This window comes from Neofelis nebulosa, chromosome 1, assembly GCF_028018385.1.
Source record: "Neofelis nebulosa isolate mNeoNeb1 chromosome 1, mNeoNeb1.pri, whole genome shotgun sequence".
NCBI lineage: Eukaryota > Metazoa > Chordata > Mammalia > Carnivora > Felidae > Neofelis > Neofelis nebulosa.
The window spans coordinates 200,030,069-200,047,720 of NC_080782.1; the positions used below are offsets into that span (position 1 = coordinate 200,030,069).

The window sequence follows — 17,652 nt, forward strand, 5'->3', positions numbered from 1 at the left end:
CTGCTGTAAATAGGTCTTTAGTAATGTGGTGGTGAGATGTGGGGAGGAGAGGTGTTCTGTAAACCTATGATTAGTTCTCAGTCTTTTTAGTGAGTATCTGTTTCTCAGTTTGTTTTTTATCCCCTCTTCCCACTTAGGTGGGACAGAATGACTAGAGTGGGATGGAGTTGAATATTTCCCTTCTCCAGGTTGCTTAGGCTCTGATACTCAAGCAAGTTAGGCCCTTGTTAGCTAGTTTATCCTGAAGGCAGGCCTTGTCAAGAACAGAGTACTCTGGTGCATTTACAGGTATTTTCCCCCTTCCGCTGCCTGATGCATGAAGGGATCTCTCTCTTACATTTGCTGTGAGAATCTGGGGGACTCAGGAAGTAAAACTCATTAAAAGTGTAGAGGATTCCCCTATGACTGTGGCTCCCTGGATTTTTAACTCTCCAAGGTGTTCACACTGAGCCTCCAGCAATTTGCCAATTACAAGGATGCAGGTTCTCTGACCCCAGCACTCTTTTCAATGGAGGTTCTACTCATGGGCCTCTGATGAAGTAAGCAGACTCCCTGCATTTGCCTTTCTTCCTAATTTAAGGGACAGGGTTTCCTTTGAGTCTTTACCTCTCTTATCCAAGAACAGTTTTTGATTTTTCAGTCTGCTTAGCTTTTTATATTTTGTTAGGATGAACTGGTGACTTCCATGCTCCTTACTTACATGCAGAACCAGAAACTGCCCAGCTAATTTTTTGAAGCTTTTATATGTTTTCTGTTATACTTATTTCTCTAGCACAATGAATAACAGCTTAAATGCACATACTCAACCAAGCTTGTATTAAATTGTATTGTGCTTATTATTTATTTTATTTATTGTTTATCTTATTCACCAAAATGTATCTTTAGTCAGTCTAAATTGGCTTTCTATGAAATTCGAGTGTATGATTTTATAGGATATTTACAAAGCAGAAAATTGTAGTTTGGCAGAGATTCAAACCGTATCTAGCTCTGAGGTAACTGTCACAGCCTGAAAACTCTACTTCATGAATCTGTATAAAGAAAAAAAAAAAAAGGAAATGAACTACTATTATGTTGAATAGGGGTGTTCAATTCATACAGAGCACCATAGATTCCAAACAATGTCTTATTCATGAGATTATGATATCATTCACATAGGCTGAAATATATTTAAGCATAGAATTCTGACCCAAAGACAGTCATAAAAATGTTTTACCACTTCTAGCGACAAATTTCATAGCAGAGGATCCTTAAAACCAAAAGTCCCTCAGTCAGTATAAGTGATAGACTGAAAAGATTCAAATTGACTGAGATTGATCCTAAAATGGATGCCAAGTGTAAATTTAACATCAAAGAATCCCATGTGACAAAGGATCATGCCAAGAAATCACAGATAAGGAATAACTTTTCTTTAAAAGACAAGTTTAAAAAATTAACTCAAGGCTACTTCTTGAGTAACTTACATAACTAAAATGAATTCCAGACCTTTTTTATTGGTTCTTCACTTTAAGCACTAAGCTGGAATCTTAAAAAAAAAAAATCTATAATTTGTATTTTTGGAGTCTAGATTATCTCTGAAACTTGCTAATCCTCACAGTAAAAATAGATGGCTTTCCTGGTTTTTTTCCCCCGTTAATATATTTTGAGTCAATTTGATGTTTTGCCCTAAGTTTGTTATTCTAAAATTTTCTGAATGATGAAAAATAACTTATACTAATCTGTTGGAATATTTTTGCTTCATTACTTCCTGGAGTTTCCTGAACATCACTTGAGAAAGTATTTACATTCATTTTAAAAACAATATCTGAATAACAGTCTAAGATTCTTGATGGAATTCCTTAGACATAATCAGTCAAGTTGAAATGATGCAGATTAATTCACTAAAATGACAGGGACTGTGATTTACTAGATTTTGTAGATTAGTAAGCAAGCAAATCCATGCACAATAAAAAATTAAGGGTAGCACAGCATAAATTGATTTTTTTCATTTATCTTGACAACTATAGTTTAAATTATTTATGACGTGCTTCACAGTATGCTAATGAATAGCCTCTAGTATCCTACAAAATAGAATTTTGAAGTTTAGACAAGTAACTAAAATCCTGTGCTAATAAATCTTGTCTGAGAGTACACTGAGATGTGAGGGTTTTGTGAGAAATTGGTTTAAAAAAAAGTAAAGAAAAGAAAGAAAAAGAGCAGAAAACTGCTATATAGGTTGGCTTCCTTAAATAGAATTTATTTTAAAGTGTGATGTGTCCCTCTGGCATATCTGATTTCTTTAACATTTCTGTGTCCCAGAAAAGTCTAGTAAGTTCTCTGAACTGCTATTTGATTTTCTTTGCTATATTCCTCTGACAACTTTGCATGATAGAGATATATAGTGTTAGTGTAAAAGTTATCAGAGGTCTTGCAAATCAAAATTAAAGAATTGATATCTCTTTAAAATTCATTTTGTAAAAAGAGACACTTAGAAATTAATTGTCATTTAAAATCACAATCTTATGATTTCCACATTATTTCAAGCTATTGGTTAGGATCATACTCATGGTGTGAACCTTCATTTACTCATTTTGCAAGAAAATCTGAGATGTCAAAATGTATTCTCAGTTTTTAGTTGTAAACACATATATACTTCAACACATACAGAGTGCAAGGCTTTGATGTCTCACTGAAGTGAAAATTTAATGAACTAATAAACAATCTGACCAATTTTTGAATTAGAGGTGAAAGACATACAAGCTATTACTTATTTACTTCACTTTTTCTTTGTTTATGCCTATTGAATGATTGATTTTTGGCACTTATTCAGTTTTGTACACTGAGAATGATAGGATTTATTAATATTCAAGGCAGTATTTTAGGTGTAATGATACACTTATATTTTATTTGGCATTAACATACTTCTTACCCAAAGTCATTTTTCTCCTTCCTCAACACCCAAACATGTACATACTCTAAAACACACATACACACACACATACACACAAATAGAAAAAAAAATCTAAAGAATAAAAATATTTTTTCAATAGCTATGTCTGCAATCCCGTTTTAAATATGAATTAAAGCATCAATTTTTTTGTTTCTGTGGCCCATAAAACTTAATTAGTCTACCTATCACGTTGAGGACTGAAGTAGACTGGGTAAGTTTACTAGTTTTGTAGGCCTGCCATAGCAAAGTACCACGGACTAGGTGGCTTAAACAACAAGAAATTCATTTCTTATAATTCTGGAGGTGAGAAGTCCAAGGTCAGGATGTTAGCAGGCTTGGTTTCTTTGTCTTGCAGCTGGCCACCTTCCCACTGTATCCTCACATGGTCCGTCCTCTGTGTGCACAAGTTTCAGATATTTTCCACATTTCCTCTACTTAAATGGACCTAAGTCATAGTGGATTAGAGTCCACCTTAAAGACTTCATTTTACCTTAATCACTCCTTTAAAGACCTTATCTTGAGTTGAAATGTAATTTCTTCTATTCTGCTGTAGGCTCAAGTGTCTACTAAAGTTCATGGCACCCCAGACGTTGGTTCTGGTCCTGGCCCTGGCCCAGTGCTAGTCTGGATGCAAAGCAGCCATTGTGAAGAACATTGATGATGGTACCTCAGATCATCCCTACAGCCATGCTCTCTCTTGTGACTGAAATGGACTGCTATTCCCACAAAGTGACAGCTGCCATGGACAAGAAGAAAATCGTCAAGAGGTCAAAGATCAATGTTTTGTGAAAGTTTATAACTACAATCACCTCATGCCCACAGGGTACTCTGTGGACATCCCCTTAGACAAAACTGTTATCATCAAAGGTATCTTCAGAGGGGCGCCTGGGTGGCTCAGTCGGTTAAGCGGCCGACTTCGGCTCAGGTCATGATCTCGCGGTCCGTGAGTTCGAGCCCTGCGTGGGGCTCTGTGCTGACAGCTCAGAGCCTGGAGCCTGTTTCAGATTCTGTGTCTCCCTCTCTCTGACCCTCCCCCGTTCATGCTCTGTCTCTCTCTGTCTCAAAAATAAATAAACGTTAAAAAAAAAAAAGGTATCTTCAGAGACCCAACTTTATACATGCTACTTGTCAGTGTTTATTCAGGAATCTCTTTGTAGCTATTGTGAAGGATTTGTCCAGCATTAAAACTGAGTAAAGATAAATAAGCATTGCTTTGTAAGTTCATTACAACCTAAATTAAAAATGAATACAATGGGGAGTGCATTGTTAGTTTCTTTTATTATAAAACCTGAGAAGGAAGGGGATAATGTTGTTCACCTGTGTTCTATTTATCTACAGTTCTGCGACCAGGCACTCACAGAGGAAAGAGAAGGCAAATGGCCCCATCTAATATTTTTGTAAGCATGAGAACTGGACTTCAAGGTGAACAGTATTTGCTAGGGGAGAGTATTTATCTTGGGAATGCTGTTAATAGTATATTACTAGTTTATGATCATTTTGTGTGAACACCCCTGCAATCTATGGATTTATGCCTAACTCCACATCAAATGTCAGGTAAATAGTCAAGTCTCTGTGGTAAAAAAAAAAAAAAAAAATGGAGAGGTTTCATAGCATGAATGCTGCCTGCTGTATGAGGTGATGTAGGACCTCATTTAGGACCTGATGAACCTACCATTCTGTACCAGGGAACAATAAGTGAAGTGTAGAACAGAATGGGACATCTAAGATGTGCCAGACATCTCTGCTTTACCTATGCTTACTTACTCTTTAAAAGTTTGAAATTATTAGTAAAATGTAACTTGGGTAAGATTGCTGATTCCTGTGGGTTGGATCTGGCAAATCAGTCTTTATCTAGTTTTAGCTTAACACACACATACTCACACACACACACACACAACTGCAAGCTTCATATCCATTTAACTTAAATGGATATGAAATCTTCAATTTGCCTTTGGATTCGTCTTGTATTTAATAACAAATTTGACTGAAGTTTGATTTGCATATAAAAGATGATGAGATTTTAAATGCACAGTTTGAAAATTTTTCACAAATGTGTACAAATTTAGAGCAAAATATAAAAAGTTCTGTTACCACAGAAAGTCCCCTTCTTCTTTTTTCCAGTCAAACATTATCCTTTCCTCAACCAATGGCAATTACTGTTCTTACGTTAATCACCATGTATCAGTGTTGCCTCTTATATAAAGGAATGCTAGGTTTTATTCTGACAGATAAATTACCAGAGGATTATTGTGATCTTGTGGAGGCCTGGTTTTGGTTCTACAAAAAAAAAAAAAAAAAAAAAAAAAAAAAAAATGTAGATATCTGTCCTTTGTCCTACAGAAAAACCTTTAGTCCAGAGCTGACTCCTAAGATAGTCCACTTTGTCTATCTGAAACACCAGATTTTTTTTGTAACAAACTACTCTCTTTTGATGAAATTTTAACGTCAAGGGTTTTTTGTTTATTTTTTCTTTTCCCCAGCAGAGGTTGTAGCTTAAAAAAAAATTACCTCTAAACTGCTAGTTTTTTCTGAACCTCTTGGATTTTTGTCACCTGATGGACTGTTAGAGTCCAAAATGGATTTGAAGAAAACGTTTGTGTAGATTTTGGGAATCCACTCTTAGTGACTCCCTTATTTCTAGAACTTCCCATCAACTCTTACTATATCTGATAGGTTCAAAAACTTTGACCATTATTCCTGCATCTCAGTAAGATCATCTGTTTCTATTTTCCTTCTTCCTTTTCTATTTGGCCCTACCTGGGAAGTATTCTTAAGAAAAGATAGCTAAGTTCCTTTATTCTTTCTTACTGTATACTACATAGGGTGGTGTACTGGAACTAGCTCCCACTGTCTTGCAAAAACTGTTGAAAGTTCATAAATCATGTAAGTCTGTTGACATCACACTGTTAGCTTGACATCAGTAATGGTGATTGGTTTGATGAGAGGCAAATGCTACAAATTGTTTTGGTTCCTTCCCTAAGAGCTGTTTGTTATTTACTATTATTTACTAGCTCACTGCTAATTATATGTAATTTAAAATATTTTTTCTTTACACACAAACATAGACATAAAATCTACATTTGCATACCTGCATGTAGATATGCATGTGCATATGCATATATATACACACACACATATAAATTATATAATATATATATTTCAAGGAAAATTTCCATAAAAATAAGGATGTTAGTATCAGTTTCCACACATATGTGTATATTTACACACATATATGTATACATATATGTGTGTAAATATACACATATATGTGTAAATATACATATATATATGAGTTGAAATGTATGCTTGGCTATAGTCAATTTCTGACATACTGCACAATTATTTGCTTTCAAATCTGCATACGTATTTTACTCTATACATACATAAATAGTATAAAAATTCATGGGCTGCTTATTACTTAAGGTATTCTGTTTTTATATTCTTATTTTAAATGTTAAAGTCATGATTTATTCATTTTTTCTCTTTTATATAATGAGCAGTTACACTCTTTGCTATCTTTGTACAAATAGTCGCTGAGATTCATGCAAAAATAGTCTTGTAAAAGAGTAAACTCCCAATTCATTATTAAGAATTTGTCTTAATTATAAAAAATAACAATATTTTCTACAAATAACATATTTGGTATCCTTAGTTCTAAGAAATAGTTACTAACACTATATACTTTTTGAAAAGTTTATACATAAAATAGCTTGATCTTTTAAGACCAAGTGGTTGAATATGTAAAACTTTTAGTCAATAATTTTGACTGAAATATTTAACAAATTACTATTGGTTAATATTTGAATATTGAGTATTGGTTAATATTTAAAACACTGTAATCACAAAATCTTTTTATCAGCCATCAGAAACTAATTTATCAAAAATGCTTATTTTCCTACTATTTAAATTGTAAATGAAATAGGCGTCCTTTTGTGTCAACAAGTAGGTATTGTGTTTTCATTTTGTTCTTCTAAGTTAGAAATTGCATACAAAGATAAACTCAAAGATATTTTGATTATTCTTGATCCATTGCACTTAATAAAATAAACCAAAAATGAATATGTTATATTTTTTAATGTGTTTTTTCATGGACAAATTATTTTAGCTAAAAAATAAAATATTTATATATTTTCCAATGTTTAAATAAAAGTCCATGTAGATGGGCTCTTTTACAGCATGGTGAAAGGAGAAGGAAAAAATTTTGCTTGATAAACCATCTGCTCCTAAATTTTACTTCTGTGTGTTTGTATTTTAATTTCCTATGTAAAGAAGAGTGGAAAAAATATGTCTACCTTCTTGTCCATAAGTCCATCTTTGATATGTAAAACTGTACGGAACCATATATAGTTGGCAGAATTTCTGATCCTGGGAAAAGCACATTTCATTTCTCAAACTCTTATCAATTTATAGATGTGAGTTCAATGTCCTCTAATATGTTTACCAACTGGTCCCAAATTCACAGGTGTTCAGTTTCATCTTTAAAATATTTCTCCCTTGCAATTCATTCCAATTTTCATTGCCCCTAATGGTCTCAATTTCACAGATTTTAGAAATTCACTTTAAAGTTCCAGCTCTTAAATGATGTGCTTGTCAGCATTTAATAGCAAAGTCCATCACTTCCCTGACTTTTTAATTGATGCTTTTAGCAGGTAAGGACTCATTTTGCCCAGTTGATTTCCTGTTTAACACAAACTATTAATTTCCACTGGATTCCAAAAAAGCAATAAATGTTACTCACAAGTGTCATAAGGAATTTTATTTTTCTGGAAAAAGCGTGAAAATGGTCTTTACAGGGTGGATTTTTCATTCAGAATGTCTCACTACACATTGTGCTTTAGTCAAGTTTTCCCTTAGAGGATGGAGTCTGATATGGAAAATGAAAAAAAAAAATCCTCAATATTTGTATCTCTGTATAACAAGTAGGGTGTTGCTTAGAAGGGATCTGTTTTTACTTAAACATAAAACAAACTACTGTTACAAATTTTACATAAAGATCCATTTCCATAAGAATTCCTTTGGTTTCTAAAGTTGATAAAATTCACCTCCTGTCTATTGCTTTGCTTTCATGAACATCAAAGTGATAGTTAATAGTGCTGTACAGACAGGGCAAAGACCAAAAATCAGAAGGGGCAGCTGTGTTTGGGGACTTGTCAAATCTAAAAAACAAACCGTATATATGCTACAAGTAGAGGTTATTGAAGAGAATGTAGCAAATTTATTAAATGCAGACATACATATATTTAGGAAAGCATGGCATAGATACTAAAACCTTTCCATTTCACAGAAATATTTTCATTATTAGCAATCTTAGATTCACATGATGAAACAAGCATATTGGATGAATATAGAAGAATAATCATACAACTGCACTGGTTTAATTATTTTAAAAATTACTAAAATGAATGTCTTGTGGATAAACTGATGCCTGAAGGAATTTTATTAATATTCTGATTTCAGAATAGATAAAACCACAATTATATTAGTAGCAATACATACTTTGTGCATGGAAAGATTTAATAAATATTCTTAACTGTTACAAGTTATTTGTGGAAATCATTGTTTTCTGAATATAGCAAATTTGTTTTCCTGAAAGTTAGAGCACGTGCATGTGACAATGGTGTTTGGAATGACTATATAGAGAAAGAATGGTCATTTGGCAAAATATCCCTGCAGAGGAGATATGCCAGCATTTACAGCTGAATCCAAATGTTCAACAGATGGCAGGCTGAATAAGGTGCAGCTGGAGCTAAAATATATTTTTTTAGAGAAAAAAAGTATATGTTGAAGAGAAGGTGATAATGCAAAAGAGGAATATTAACAAGATATGTTGAAACAATAGTGAAATAAGGTCAGTTTAAGTCATATTATTAATATTTCATGCTGAGAAAAAATAATGGGACTCTGCCGGACTAATTTCAGCTTTAATTTATGACATGACCTTTGGGCCAAAGTATGACATTATAATAAAGATATGTCTTTACTCTAAGCTAGATTTAGTTCTGTAGTAACAGTAATTTGTTTCATCATAAATCCGTATGAATATTTTACTTTAATGCATGCATTCTTATAAACCCAAGCCATCAAGACATACATTTCCATTCAATTATTCTGTGATCCTGCTTCATGCAAAATTAGATTCCTATTTTTTTAAAAACAACTGATTTGCTACACACTTTAAATACTACAGCAACTTGCAAATATTATCAGAGCTTATGTAAATTATTTGCTGAAGATTAATACTCTGCTCCCATGTTTGTGTTATGACTTTCATTCCTTAGATGGGATTTCTTGAGAATGATTTTACATTCCCATTCTTCCAATGTTCATATTCCAACCTTTTTGTTGTTGACATTTGTCTCTGCTTTTCCAAAGGAGTAAGGCGACATCTTTAATATAACCATTACTGTATCAAGTCAAACTGGAAGCACAATTATGATGGCCAACATGATTATGAGTGAAATGGTAAATTGTGTGAACCAGTCTCTGAATATTACCAATCTGTTAGGATTTCATTTCCCTACATTTATTCTGAATTGCCCATAAACATATACACACTAATACTAATTTTTATAATTATACTCTCAAGTTTAGCAAACCGTAATTTAACAATTTATAGTTAATGGACTATATTAAAAGAAGACAACAAGAAAATCGATTTATTCATTTTTAGAACTAATTTTGCTCTTGTTTCACAGATACATGTGTCATGAAATTCAACATCTATGCAGTTGCAATGACCAAAGCAAAAGATTTTAACAATTGCAAGTTAAGTTTCAGTTAAACATATTGTTAAAGTCAGTCTTCTTTCTATTATATTCAGCATTGTACAATTAATGGTTTTTTTCAGTTGATATCATAGTGGTTTAGAGCTTAGTTTCTGGAGGAGGAAAGTTTTTCAGACTGACCCTACCCTCACTGCATAGATTTTGGGGAATTCATTCAACCTCCCTGTACCTCAGTTTCTTTCTGTGTGACATGCCATTACTTCTATTGACCCTCAGACTCTGTTGACTCTCAGACACACCCTGGCACAGGGTGAGGGGGGCCAGATAGAAGCAGGGCTCACTGTGGGACATCTTAGAGGTAGCTACAACATTCTCCTTCTGAAAATAACTTATTTTTGGGCCTTTGTTATCAAGTGAGTATATTCTCAGAATTTCTCCTTACTTTCCTGATGATTGTTATATAATTTATCTTATACTATTATTACTATTTCATAGTGTATCCTCTAGTATAATCACCTGGCCATAGGAAGAACTTCTCATTTTGCTACCTCATTAAACATATGATATTGTTAGCTTTTAATAATGTGAAATATATATTTTTTAATTTTGTATTTGTTTTTGGGAGAGAGAAAGAACAAGTCAGGGAGGGCAAAGAGGCAGGGCGAGAGAATCTCAAGGAGGCTCCGTGCTGTTCATGCAGAGCGCCATGTTGGGTTCAAACTCATGAACCATGAGATCATGACCTGAGCCAAACAAAGAGTCAGATGCGAGCCATCCAGGCACCCCAATAACGTGAAATATTTTATGTTTAACATTCCTTACTACCAAAAGTAAAATGCCTACCTCAACCTCTACAATGTGGCATTTCCATGTTTGTTTGTTGTTTCCCATTTTAAGCCCTATTTTACTGCTGACATCGTAATGCAATATACTATGATACCCTGTTACATCGTATTTTGAATTTCTCTCTCTTTTTTGCTTTCTTAGAAGCAGTCAAGGAAGTTACATCAAGGGACATTACAAAGATATGGTTCTGATCAACTTATCAGCTCTTCTGCATCAAGGTGGTCACTGTTCTCCATTTATTTGACAAGACCTAGTGTACCAAGAAAGGAATAAAATTGTTTAAACTGAGTTCTGAAATTGTGTCTGTCAGAGTTTCATCTATGTTTTAAATCTGAGGTTGGCAAATCTCCTCTGTAAAAGTCCAGATAGTAAATATTTAGGGCTTTACAGGACATGTCATCTGTCATAACCACTCAACCCTGCCTTGAAGCAAAAAAGAACCACAGGTAATATATAAAAAACATGAGTGTGGCTCTGTACCAATGCAACTTAATTAAGAAAAAAAGGGTAGTGGGTAGTATTTGGTCAGTGGTCTATCGTTTGCTGACTCCTGCTTTAGGTGCTAAAACTTCCATTCATAATTTATTAGATAATTGACCAAAATTCCTGTTGTAAAATGTGTTCCCATGTTTTCCATTTCATTTTGTTTTTGCTTGCATGAATATAGCAAAGTAATACTGGGGAGAACAAAATCTAATCCATTTATTTATTTCTTCAAATTTTTATAGAGAACATACAGTGAACTAGGCATTCCTTTCCATATTAGGAGAAGGAATGACTCTTGATATCAGCTGACTCTTGATTTCGACTTGGGTCATGGGTCTTGCAGTTCCTGGGATCGAGCTCTGGGTTGGGGTTTTATGCTAACCGCACTGACAGCATGGAGCCTCCTTGGAGCCCTCTCTCTACCTCTCAGTCTCTGCCCTTCCCCTGCTTGTGTGCATCCATGTGCACTCTCTCTCAAAATAAATAAATAAACATTAAAAAAATAAAATATTATCCACTTTTAAGTAGCATACATTCTAACTTGCTCATTCCAAAGGTCTTCTGGTGGAAAATAAAGAGGAGCAGGATCATAGACATTAGTCAATTGTTAGAGATAAAAAAAATGTTTTTTTAATTATATATATATATATATATATACATTTTTAATGTTTATTATTTATTTTTGAGAGGGAGACAAGAGTGTAAGTAGTGGAGTGGCAGAGAAAAAGGGAGACACAGAATCTGAAACAGGTTCTAGGCTCTGAGCTGTCAGCACAAAGCCCAACACAAGCTTGGACCCACCAAGTGAGAGATCATGATTTGAACCAAAGTCAGACGCTCACCTGAGTGAGCCACCAGGCACCCCTAATTATATTTTATTTTAGCAGAAAGCAGTATAGTTTGGTTGTTTGGTTGCTGAAAACATATTCCTAAGTCTGACTTCCTGTATTAAAATCTCAGACATTTGCTAGTTCATAACCTTGGGCAAATTACAAAATGTCCTATAATTTCATTTTTTTATTTTTAAAGTCAGATATTAATAGTACCTACCATATAGTGTTGCTTTATGGATTAAATACAATAATAAATATAAATTTTTTATCTCAGTTTCTGACACTTTGTAAGCACTAAATAACATAGATATGATAGTCTTAGAAATCTATGGTCATTCAATGCTCTATTATTTTCCAAGAAAGGAATATATCTGGTCACAAAATATTTTATTATGTAAATTAAAACTAACTTTAATTTTTAATAACTACACCTTGAAATATTGTTATTGAAATCTGAATAAAATAGCTACCCTTACTTTGAATCAGACATCAAAAGAATCCAGAATAAGATATAGTTCTTTTATAGTTTAAAAAATACAGCAGAAATAAATTTATATACATAATTTGGGTATCTTTTACTAACTCTCATCAAACTTCAAATACAGATTGTTATTTTACCTATTAAATATATAAAATATTTCCATATAATAATATTGCACAGGATTTGTAATTAGATTAAATTTTGTGAAGTTATATATAGGTTTTAAAAAAAAGAATGACCAATCAGCCACCTATAAAATATGCCTGTATTGGAATCCCACATATATTTTACATGCATGTACACAAGCACACAAGAAAAGTATCTGGCAGATGGACAATAAAAGCTTTCTCTCTTCAAAAATAGAAAAACGTGATGCTGTTTTAAGAGACCACTTATTTGAGGAAGCTATTCTGCATTCTGTAAAATATGTTCTTTTCTAATGTTAACCTTAAAACACTAAAAAAACCCTGTTTTGACCTGAATAGTTGTGTCATATTTTCTTTTTTATACTTTATCATGATATCCTATGTTGCATTTACATGAAGTTTTAAAACTCAAAAGTATTTTAATTTAACTAAGTGAATCAGCCAGGTAGAGGTCTGGATCAATTGTCAGTACAATAAAAACTTGGATTGTGAGTAACTTGTTCTGCAAGTGTTCCAGAAGACAAGCAAACATGTCTCAAAAAAGCTAACTTGATAAACACGCAATGTCTTGCAATATGAGAAGTACGTGATGTTGAACATCACATGATCACAATTGAGTCAATGATCCTCTCTCTCTCTCTCTTTCTCTCTCTGTGTCACTGAGAGATTGTGTGTGATTGTTCTCCAATACTCAGATGCTTGTTCTCAGGCCACAGTGTTTAGCAGAAATCAGTGATTTTTCAGAACGTCAGAAGGTGCCCACAACTGGAACTAGTTTATTTCTTGTCACTTCAAAGCACCAATGGACAGTCTGTTGCCTTTCCATACAAGAATAAGCTTGGGAATGCTTTGCTTCATTCTAGGTTAGACTGCCTGCAGTCTTAAAACAGCATCACTTTTTTTCTATTTTTGAAGAGAGAAAGCTTTTATTGTCCATCTGCCAGATACTTTTCTTGTGTGCTTGTGTACATGCATGTATAATATATGTGGGATTCCAATACAGGTATATTTTATAGGTGGCTGATTAGTCATTCCTTTTTTTTAAATCTATATATAACTTCATAAAATTTATAAACCCTTTCCTCTGCTGCCTTATTGTCACATTCAATACAGTATATGACAAGAGTTTATTAATACTGTACTGTAGTCAACATCCGTGCAATCATACACAATGGCCCCCATGCAGAAAAATGTTGAAAAGAAAAGCGTTAAGAAGAAGGAGATGACAACTTCCACAAGGAGTGGAAGTTAATTAGGAAATCATCAAAAAGTATGAACAGGGTATGCGAGTAGCTGAAACTGCAATATTTTATAAGAAGTCTACGTCCACATCTTGTCTGCAGAAGAGGAGGAGAAAAAAGAAGGATCCTTCACTTCAAATGAGATTAGGGAAATGTGGGGGAAAAATGTGAGAAACAGTACAAAATTTTATAGAAAAGCACCACCTGAATAACTCTGTAGTAGTGTGAGCAATGAATCTGTTTAATGACAATCCAATGTCACATTTCCACAAAATCCTCAAAAGGAGGAAAAAGCGAGTGTCATTGGGTAGGTTCCTTGTTAAATTTGCATGAAAAGAAAGACTCCATTAAGCCAATAGATAACAAAGACTCCATTAGTGACAGTGAAAGTAGTCCTACACCATAATCCTCCTCTCTTGTCTCCCTCACAGCAGCCACAAAGGTTTTTAAAGGTAAATTCAGGTTAATTTGTTTTTTTTTCTTTATATTTTGCATTTTCTTTATTATTTTGTATTATATTACAGTATTTTAATCATTTTTTATATAAATATTTTTGGTTTGTGAAACAAATCACCTGAGTTTCATTATTTCTTATGGGGAAATGTGCTTTGGATTACAAGCATGTTTCTGGAATGAATTATGCTTGCAAACCAAGGTTTTACTGTATTTTTGTTGCATCTGCTGGTAAAATGCAAATTGCATAATTCACAAATTTTAATGATTTGGTATTGAACATGCTTTAAACTTAAAGTCTGTAATATATAGGTGAACAGTAAGAGTTTGATTTTTCATTATTTCACTAGTTCTTACTGTAGAATTTGGACCTGTGATAGGGATTAATCTGGGGCAAGAAATACAACAGGGGACATAAAACTCTGAGCTGTGTTAGGAGAGTTGATTGAAGGAAGCTTAGGTGAGACCTTGATATTGGAGGATTAAGCCATACCTACAGAAATACCTACATTTTTGACAGTTGCTCCAAATTTTTTTCTCTTAAAAGCAAGCAACAAAAACATGTGGATTCTCCCTAAAATATAAGATCCGGTTTTGGGTTGAATCGTGTCCTCCCAAACTTCTGTTGAATCCTACCCCCCTAGTACCTGTGAATATGATTTTATTTGGAAATACTTTCTTCGCAAGTATAGTCAAGTTGCAACAAGATTATACTGGGTTAGAATGATCCCTAATACAGCATGACTGGTGTCATTATAATAGGAGAAGGGACACAGCCAAAAGAAAGAATGTCATGTGATGACAGAAATAGAGATTGGAGTTGTGCTGCCATAAGCCAACTAATGCCAAAGACGACCGTCAACCATCTGAAAGGCATGAAGACTGATTCACCCTCTGAGCTCCCAGGAAAAAGTCAACTCTACTTAATACCTTGATTTCAGATTTCTGTTTCCAGAATTATAACTAAATAAATATCTGTAGTTCTAAGCCACACACTTTGTGGTAGTTTGTTACAGCAGCATTTGGAAACAAACATAGATTTTGGTATCAGGAAATAGGATGCTGCTCCAACAAATACCAAAAACTGTGGGAGTGGCTTTGGAATTGGGTACTGACTAGAGGGTGGAATAATTTTGAGGAACATGATAGAATAATTGATTGCTCCGAAGTGATGGTCGGTAGATAGATGGATGTTAAATGCAATTATGGTGAGAGATCAGATCTAAGTGGAGAAAATGGCAAGGTTTCCATCTTGTTAGAAAGTATATATGATATTGTGAATAAGAGTCTTGTAGAAATAGGAATGTCAAAGCTGCTTCTGGTGAGGTCTCAAATGAAAATAAGAACATGTTACTGGAAATCGGAAGCAGGTGATCCTTGTTATAAAGTGGCACAAGACTTTGCTGAATTGTGTTCAACTGTTGGGTGAAAAGCAAAACCTGGAAGCAATGGACATGGATTGTTAGCTGAGGATATTTCTAAGCAGAGAGCTGAAGGTGTGTCCTGGGTTTGCTCTGGAGAGAACACCATGGTGTGGCTGGGTAAACTTTTGATGGAGAGATTAAATATGTGATTCAAAGACCCAATCCAGTATCTTGGTAGGAATATTGCTGGAATGGACTGAAGGGGGTAGAATAGGGACAAAATGATGGAAGGCTGTCAGACTTCTGTGATTCTACAAGTTCAAAATAGCCCAATAGAACTACTCGGTGTATGTACACGTGCTGTCCTTCAGGAAAAGGAGAGAAGGACTTTGAGGATGGTTCAGAGGCCATTAGGGTTGCAACTGTCTACCACAAGCTTAGTAGATAAGCTCACTATTAAGGACTGAGAAGATGGGGCTATTGCCCACTCAGACTAGAGAATGGGACACTGAGACATATAGCTTATTCTCAGGATAAGAATCTCAGCTCAAGATCTCAAGAAATATGTCCTTCTGGATTTCAACTTGCTTTGGACCTGTATCCTCCTTTTCCCATTGAATTCCTCCATTTTGGAATGGAAATGCTTAATGTACGCCTGCTCCACCATGGTATGTTGGAAGCAGATAACTTGTTTTCTAAGTCTCACAGGTCCACAGATACAGAGGAATTTGTCCTCAGATGGAACATACTCAGAGTCTCAGCCATACCTGATTTAGATGATTTTGAAGACGAGATTTGGGACTTTTTTGAATTGATTACATGTAAAACAGACTTGGGACTTATCATAGATGCTGTAATGGGTTATGACCTTTGGGGATACTGGAATGGAGTAAACATATTTTTCATGTGGGAAAGCCATGGACTTTGGAGAGTCAGAGGGCAGATGAGTATGAATTGAATTGTTTCTCCCCAAATACTTTGAAGTTGTACACTCCAGTACCTATGAATGTGATCTTACTTGAAAATAGCGTCTTTTGCAGAATGAAATAATGTTAAGATGAGGTCATTCTGGGTTAGAGTAGAACCAAATCCAATACACTGGTGTCCTTATGAGAAAAGAAGAAGAGACATCTATAAAGAGGGAGAATTCCATATGACAACAAAGGAAGGATTGGAGGTTATTTGGCCACAAGCCAAAGAACACCAAGGATTGACAGCAATTACCAGAGGCTAAGAAAGAGCTATAGAACAAATTTAGCTTCTGAGACCCTAAGAAGGCTGCCAACATTTGGATTTCGCACTTCTGGACTCCAGAATCATGAGACAATATATTTCTGCTGTTTTAGTCTATGGTACTTTTTTAAGGAAGCCTTAGGAAATTAACACAAATGCATAGAACCTGTTGGTGAATACAAACTCATGGGGTGATTGCCCATCAAGGGCTCAATTATGATAAACATAAAATCACAATTAGCCCCTGCAATGGAGAATCCCCCAATAGAGCTTTATGTTCTTATATGTTAGACTCCAGATAACTAGCACACCCTGACAGGTATAATGTAAGGAGGGAAAAAAAACTAAACATTTTCCATCTAATTTCAGCTTCTCTACTTTTTTTTTTTTAAACCAGCTGGCCACGTGATGGATGTGACCCAACTGTGAAGATGGCCCCCTTGTATTGTATAGCATCAACTGATGAATGGATAAAGAAATTGTGGTTTATATACACAATGGAATACTACGTGGCAATGAGAAAGAATGAATTATGGCCTTTTGTAGCAACATGGATGGAATGGGAGAGTGTTATGCTAAGTGAAACAAGTCATACAGAGAAGGACAGATTCCATATTTTTTCACTCCTATGTGGATCCTGAGAAACTTAACAGAAGACCATAGGGGAGGGGAAGGGAAAAAAAAAAAAGTTAGAGAGGGAGGGAGCCAAAACATAAGAGACTCCTAAAAACTGAGAACAAACTGAGGGTTTATGGGGGGTGGGAGGAAGGGTGGGTGGGTGATGGGTATTGAGGGCACCTTTTGGGATGAGTACTGGGTGTTGTATGGAAACCAGTTTGACAATAAATTTCATAAAAAAAAGAAATCGACTAATTCTCCTACAGAAATTGATAAAATATTTTACATTTACATGTATAA

General features: G+C 34.5%; 2 long non-coding RNA genes across 2 annotated transcripts in view; one reads left to right on the forward strand and one right to left on the reverse strand.

The window, feature by feature from the left end:
- LOC131496967 (uncharacterized) overlaps positions 1–17,652 on the reverse strand; it is a 94,316-nt gene that overhangs the window by 7,806 nt on the left and 68,858 nt on the right. The gene's annotated exons all lie outside the window — the stretch shown is intronic.
- On the forward strand, positions 3,486–4,181 carry LOC131497022 (uncharacterized). The gene is made up of 2 exons (XR_009254731.1): positions 3,486–3,793; positions 4,019–4,181. It is a non-coding gene; the product is annotated as an uncharacterized LOC131497022 (long non-coding RNA).